The sequence below is a fragment of the Cornus florida genome, unplaced genomic scaffold (genome assembly GCF_030987335.1).
Source record: "Cornus florida cultivar Cherokee Brave unplaced genomic scaffold, ASM3098733v1 CherokeeBrave_3.0.0_Hap2_Chr06, whole genome shotgun sequence".
Lineage (NCBI taxonomy): Eukaryota > Viridiplantae > Streptophyta > Magnoliopsida > Cornales > Cornaceae > Cornus > Cornus florida.
In genome coordinates, this window is record NW_026775576.1 from 60,077,904 (window position 1) to 60,086,338 (window position 8,435).

Below are 8,435 nucleotides of genomic sequence, written 5' to 3' on the forward strand. Positions count from 1 at the left end.
AATCTCTAAATCTATAGCATCAATATACACAGACATGCATCAATAACACAAAATCTAGAGCCAAACACATGAACATCTATTCGAACATACATAGACATATGGATAGAATGAAATGATTAATTGAAAGCATTTAACCACATAAATCATTGAACAATCAAGATCTATATATATCAAAGAGTCAAAACATTAATTGTAACACTAATCCCTCAATAATACACAAGATTAAGATATAGAAAGCATATTTGGGGCTAACTCTAGCCCCAAGAGGATGTCTAGCCACTCATGGTGATGTTGCTCCAACCCTCAAGGGCTAACTTCATAGAAGAAATCTGCTCCTTGTTGATGAAGAACTCCTCCCCCTTTTGTGTCTCTAGCCTCCTCCTCCTCTAAGCTTGCTCTACAAGAGATGATCTGATATTATGTTGGTTCCCCCTTGTAAAAAACAATCCTTATCCTTATATAGGTAGGTCAAATGACACACAAAATGAGCTGGGGTCGTGCACACAATATTCCCTAATGATTGGATAAAGGACAACTTTCAATGAGCTGGAAATTTAACTTTTTCGCACTAGAGGAAGTTCGATCGATCGAGCCTTGGACTTGGATCGATCGAACTTGGCTAAGATCTATCGAACTTAGGCTAGATCGATCTTCAATGGTAGCGTTTTTTGGATAAAAACAAATCTTAGATATTTTGAAGATATTTTTGGGAAAATGACAAAAGTGGTTGGTAGGGTAGTACAACTAGATAAGATCAATCATTTGGATAAGGACAAAGCAGTTCGATCGATCGAAGAATGGTGTTGGATCGATCGAACTTTTGAGATCTCTGAAAATGTCATCATGGCTCTGATCCATCTTGAAGTGCTGAGATTGATCATGTTGGATCGATCGAACTTTGATCTGAGATCGATCGAAGATGTTGATTTCCACCTTTTTCTTCCTTTTGCTTCCACTTGACTCCTTTCTTTGATTTATCCCAAAATTGCTTCAATTAAGCTCTTATTTGACTGAGTTAGCTTATTTTCGGGATAAGTGCCTGAAAATGGAAATAATACGAAATCAATCTAAAACGGTAAAGTAAGATAGATAAAGGTACTAGAATGCCTAAGCTTAAGGGGTTTAAATACGCACTTTTCAGCGCTCATCAGGGAGTCCAGATGAGAATTGAACAAGGATTCTCTCTAACCAAATTCTACTACAAACTTCAACATAGAATTTAACAATTTGAGACCCTTTGGCTGGTATCACACCGGTGCTTTCTGATTATCCAAATTCTTCTCTCTTTCATATATGATCTTGCATAAATAATATATTTACTATTGATGTGAATAATATAAAAAGATTATAAATAATAATGAAGCCTCAAGTGTTGTAGAAATATGAGAATTCTAGAATATTAAAGAGATGGTAGAAACTGATTTTTTTTTTTTCACCTAGCAATGGTTAGTGGGGTTATGAGTTAGTAATTAGAGGAGAAAGGGGAGGAGTTAGTAGTTAGTAATATGGATGAACACTGACACTCACACCAACCCGTGAGGTTCGCCCACCACCTGGGCTACAAGGCATATCCAAAAGATAGTAAATAAATAGTGAATTTGTAAATATATATATTTAGGTGGAGTGTTCTAAATATTAAATTTTAATCATTGACTATGGTGCATCCTAACCGTCTATTAAAAATGAAGATATCTATATATAAATAAGAGTAACATTTATAACAACATACTCTAAACTTTTTGTGAGTCCGGAGTGTGAAGTTGTCAAAGTGGGTGTAATAAGTGCATTAAGTTTGTATGTGTCTCACGAGGAGTTTACTTTATATGTAATGATCACTTGATTTATTGGTAAGTTTTGAAATTAATTAACATGAAGTTCAAAGAGGTCAATGGAAGATGAAAAATGACCCAATTGAATATATATGAAAATTGGTTGTTAAGAATTTGGTTCCTAATTTTTATTGATTTGCTTTTCTATTAAAAATAAGAGATTTTATTAAACATGATTTTTTTATTATTTATAATTGAAAGAATATGTTAGTTGAGATTTATGATGAACAGATCCAATTATATAAAGGAAACAGTAAACCTAACCATGTTAAATTACTTTGTCACTACTTTTACAACTCCTACCGGAAATATTGTCTCTTCCAAAATTGCCGTCTTCAATTCTCACCCAAGAACATCTTTGAGAGAAAAAAAGTGTTACTAATACTCAATACTATTTTGCAAAAAAATTTAGCTACGAAATCACCGAGCCATGGCTTCTACTATTATCACAATCTATTAGCAGCCGCTGTTAATTGTGACAGAAAAAATACCATTAAAAAAAATTATTTTAATGATGCCCCTTTATTCTTCACAATTAAAGTATTCGTCACAATTAAAGTATCTATTACTTTGCTTTTAAATCAAATTAATTTCCAATAAGCCAATTCTGCTATGGAGATTGTAGACGCCTAAAATTTGTGATGGTCTAATCACCGTCGGATTGGTCAAGAAGTCAAATATTTCTTAATTAATTAAATTTCACAAATACGGGTCCCATCAATGGACACGTGTCAAAATCTTAGAGGTTCAGACCTTTAAAGAAAAGGGCGGTTAAATTCAAATTAATTCAAAATTTGAATTTGAATTTATTTCTATATAAAAGGAATCAAATCCTTTATTTATGGAAAAATCGCACAATATTGGGGAGTTTCCAAATTGAACAACCCACCTTTTGGCCTATAAATACAAGGTCACCCCTCACATTTTGAGACACACAGAGAAAGAGACAAACAGAACATTGAAACTCTGTCGAAGCTCTGACTCAACAAAGACTCTGAAGTTTCAGAAGAGCAACAACAACACTCCGAAGTTTTTGAAGAAGAAGAACAAGTGTGCCACACCTACGCCGTTCTTCATCAAAACCTTTCAACATTCAAAGATTCTGAAAAACAACAAGCACACAAGTGTCGTTCTCCTTCGAAGACTTTCAAATCCACTATTCGAGGTCAAGCCTCACCGGCCCTCGTTCAAAAATCCATTCGAGTTTTCTTCAATTTTGAAGAACTTAAATACAATCCAACCACCGGCCCAAGATCAAGCTTCTGAAGCCCTTGCACTGACATTCCAAGGAGATTCAATCAGAGGGAGATTCTATATTGTAATAGAATCGCCAACAGAGAATTGTACTCATTTATTTTCTGACATTTATTTAATAAAATTATTGTTTATTACATTTATTTTTGTTCCTGAATTTCCGGAATCAAAATTTGTGTGTACAAATTTTTGGCACGCCCGGTAGGACCATTCTGCCTCTCATCTCAATCTCCTTGATCACTTCATCAACACCTTCTCTTACTCGCATCAATGGCCTCCAAGAAGATTCAAATCGCTCATGGCTTGAAGAATGCTACTAAGAATGTCGCGGTTGCAACAACCAAACAAGGCTCTCACCTCGAAGGCAACCAAGAACACCGCTGCTCCATCAAGAGATAGCAACACCTCCACGGGACCAACGACCAGCAGCAAAGCAATGGCCATTTCTTTGGCGCGATGCCAAGCACAGTGCGTGTTAACTCCACTAAGCCTGCGAATGCAAAGGCTCAACCGTTCATCACCCTTGAATCATTGAGAGCCATGAAGATCAACACCGCGAGCCCTGAGGAAGACATCATTGGTATGGAAGGCTTCTCTCCGAGAAGTATGTCGCCACATTTATCTCGATCTATTCTGGATTCTAGTTCAAGCACGGGCTCACACTCAGCCTCATCCCCGGTATCTCCAAGAGGTGCGACTTCACTAGGGTATGCTGATTCTCTGAATCCTTCACATTCAACTTACATGCGAGTCATGATGGCCGACACAGCATCGATAGAAGAACTACTGGTGACTATGGCCCGTGCTATTGAGAAACTCACCAAGACTGTGGAAGACAAAGACTTGCAGATTACTTCATTAATGAATAAGATTGAAGTACAAAAGCCCGCCGAGTCAAGTCAAAGACCTACACACCCTCCGGTTTCACGCCACAAGCAACCATGGCAAACAAGACTCACCATGCAACCACATCCGAACAGGGGGCAAACCAAACCAACTTCGCCCCCTCCATCGCTTCGTTGTATGTCCAACAACTTCAAGACATGATTAGTAACACGATCAGGTCACAATATGGCGGAGCAACTCACAGTTCTCTCATGTATTCGAAACCTTACACAAAGCGAATCGACAATATAAGAATGCCAGTCGGATACCAACCTCCCAAGTTACAATAGTTTGATGGAAAGGGCAATCCTAAGCAACATGTCGCTCATTTTGTTGAAACTTGTAACAACGCCGGAACTGATGGTGATCTTTTGGTGAAACAATTCGTTCATTCCCTTAAGGGAAATATAAGAATGCCAGTCGGATACCAACCTCCCAAGTTACAACAGTTTGTTGGAAAGGGCAATCCTAAGCAACATGTCGCTCATTTTGTTGAAACTTATAACAACGCCGGAACTGATGGTGATCTTTTGGTGAAACAATTCGTTCGTTCCCTTAAGGGAAATGCCTTTGATTGGTACACTGACTTAGAGGCTGATTCGATAGATGGCTGGGACCAAATGGAACGTGAATTCTTAAACCGCTTTTACAGTACCCATCGTACCGTGAGCATGATAGAACTTATCAACACCAGGCAGTTGAAGGATGAACCCGTTATAAACTACATCAATAGGTGGCGTGCACTTAGCCTGGACTGCAAGGACCGACTCTCAGAAATTTCTGCTGTTGAGATGTGCATGCAAGGTATACATTGGGGACTTCCCTATATTCTTCAAGGCATCAAACCCCATACCTTTAAAGAGTTGGCCACACGTGCCCATGACACAGAGAAAGAGACAAACAGAACATTGAAGCTCTGCCGAAGCTCTGACTCAACAAAGACTCTGAAGTTTCAGAAGAACAACAACAACACTCCGAAGTTTTTGAAGAACAACAACAACAAGCGTGCCACACCTACGCCGTTCTTCATCAAAGCCTTTCAACATTCAAAGATTCTGAAGAACAATAGGCACACAAGTGTCGTTCTCCTTCGAAGACTTTCAAATCCATTATTCAAGGTCAAGCCTCACCAGCTCTCGTTCAGAAATCCATTCGAGTTTTCTTCAATTTTGAAGAAGTCAAATACAATCCAACCACCGGCCCAAGATCAAGCTTCTGAAGCCCTTGCGCCGACGTTCCAAGGAAATTCAATCAGAGGGAGATTCTATATTGTAATAGAATCACCAACAAAGAATTGTACTCATTTATTTTCTGACATTTATTTAATAAAATTATTGTTTATCACATTTATTTTCGTTCCTGAATTTTCGGAATCAAAATTTGTGTGTACAGAGATCAAGTGACATTTGTAGAGGACTTCTAGTCATTAGACCATATTTTAGAGAGGATTAATTTTTATCTCATAATAACTTTTTACTCGTGTTTTAAAGACAAACCGAAACAAATAATTTTGTACTAATAATTCAGAGAAAACAAAACAGTATTATGTTTGTTGAATTTGGGGTCAAAATGTCTGGTCAAACCGACCAAAAATATTATTTTTGTCAAATACTTGACTTTTGTTTTTCCATCCTTTCTTTTATTTCACCGCCTACTGAAATCATAAGTAAGTGGTCATTCATAACAAAATTCACATCCGTTCTTTGGAAGATTTGATTGTGGTACATTTTTATTTTTATTTTTAGGGTAAATTACACTACCGCTCCAAGTTTAGGTTAAAAGCAACCATCTACACCTTAAACACTATTTGAATAATGACACCCCTCCCTAAATTTGATAAATTAAAGGATGACACTCCAAACCAAAGTAAGAGTATTTATTGCCCTTTGACTTATGAATAGAGTTATTTGAATTATGAATTTACTAATTTAAACCCCAAAGGGTTGACCCTATTTGGAAAAGACTCAGACATTAGTGCTTCATGAAACATAAGGCACAAATAATTTCTTGAAGGGGAGGGGGTGTATGAGTACAACTAAGAAAAAAATGACTTTGTTATTTTAACCTTCTCAATCGAAAAAAGAAAAAAAAAAAACCTTCTCAAAGTATTTTAATGGACAAAATTAGTCCCTTCGTCTCCACACCACAAAATCTAAAAATCCAAACTCAATTAATACAAAATTTAGAACCTAACCATGAGCTGAATAATCAAACCACCCAAATCCACCAATATCCCGCCACTACCACCCACAACCACCACCATAGATACCAACACCACCACCACACCTACAGATAATTTAACCAATTTATGCATATAGTTACAGCAAGAACGGAAGAGAAAAATTGACATTCTCTTGCACTTTGTCTGGTACGAACCTCTTACAAATTCAAAGGCTGACATTGATGCAGCTCAGAGAACTAAAGATTTTCATATGGGATGGTAAGAACAAAACGCACACTCTCTCAAGACACTGAATTCTATCTATAAACTTGAGTAGTTGAGTGGGTTTTTTTTTTTTTTTTTTGAAAGTCAAATTCAATTTTATTAAGAAAGGAAACTGTACAGCCCAATAAGCTAGCCTATAGCTAACTACCGAACAAGAGCCCAAGGAAACAAGCCCTTCAAATTTGGATCTGAGTACTAACTTGATCAATTTGCTTTCTCAATTGTCAAATTTGAACTTGCATAGTTTAGAAGAGAATTGAATAAGATTCCCTCCAACCAAAATTTTCTTTTGCACTCCACAAATCTCAATTCTTCTATCTAAATTCAGTTATATCATTACTTTATTCAATTTTATTACTTATAAATTCTGTTCTAACACAAATTTCAACGTAGAATTTATCAAATCGAAACACTTTGGCTGGTACCATACCAGTACTCTTTGATTATCCAAATTCTTCTCTTTTATATACGATCTTGCATCATCAAATAATATGTATATATATATATATATATATATATATTTACTATTGATGTGAATAATATAAAAAGATTATAAACAATAATGAGGCCTCAAGTGTTGTAAGTGTTGTAGAAAGATGAGAATTCTAGAATATTGAAGAGTTAGTTCTGATTAGATTACAAAAGTTCATAGAAAAATAGTGAATTTGTAAGTATATATTTAGGTGGAGTGTTCTAGATATTAAATCATCCAAACTTTTTTTGTGAGTCCGTATGGGAGTGTGAAGTTGTAAGAGTGGGTGTAATAAGTACATTAAATTTGTATTTGTGTCACGAATTCACTATATATGTAATGATCATTTGGTTTATTGGTAAGTTTTGGAATTAATTAACATGAAGTTCAAAGAGATCAATGAAAGATGAAAAATGACAAGTTGAATGATTTTTATTATTATTTATAATTAAAAGAATATATTACTTGAGATTTATGATATGCCTTTATCTATTTTATTTTAAAAAAAAAAAAAAAAAAAAAAAAAAAAAAAAAAAAAAACCCATTAACGACCCCAATTAGAAAAAGAGAACAGAAACCTAACTATGCTAAATTACTTTGTTATTTCACTAAAAAAAATTTGTGACAGAAAAAATACCGTTAAACAATATTATTTTAATAACGTCTGCTTTATCCTTCACAATTAAAGTATCCGTCACAATTAGAGTATCCATTAGTTTGCTTTTCTTTATGTACATTATCTCATAAAATCAAATTAATTTCCAATAAGCTAATTCTGCTATGGAGATCATGTCAAGATCCCTCTATAATGTTGACATTTGGGGAGGACTTCTAGTTATTAGACCATATTTTAGAGAGGATTAATTTTTATCTCATGACAACTTTGTACTCGTGTTTTAAAGACAAACCGAAACAAATAACTATGTACTTACATATTCAAAGAAAACAAGACAATATTATCGTGTTTTAAAACCTCCGGTGGTGGTGTTTTTCTCGCTTCCGTCCGATTGTTGGGTGGGTTTTGTCGTCGTCCTCGTCTTACTCTTCACCCTCAAGGTCTCCGATCGTCATCAGATCTAGTTCTATAAAATCACGTGATCGTAAAATATTTTATCCTCCTCAAGCAGCAGCTACAGTTGATACAGTTGATGAAGAAAAGTTTGGATCACTGTTGTCGTCACCGTTGATGATTTTACCACCCTTGAGTAAAGCAGAGGCGGAGGATGACTACAATGACTATTTTCACTTGTTCAGTAAAGCAAAGGAGGAGGAGGAGGACTACAATGGCTATTTTCACTTTTTCAGCGTTGCTGACCAGAAAAAATACAGAGTGAGGAAGAATCTAGGGCTAAAGTGGCAAAGGGAGTACCTTACACCGGACAACGCCGCCTGTATTGGCTCCACTCATGCCTGGCTCGTCTTTCTCGACCCTCGCAATGGCTACCTCTATCTATTAAATCCCTTCATCAAGCACCAAAACTTTTCTTCTCTTCATAATCATAATCATCTCCCATACATACCCCTACCTTCTTTGGAAACTCTCGAGATC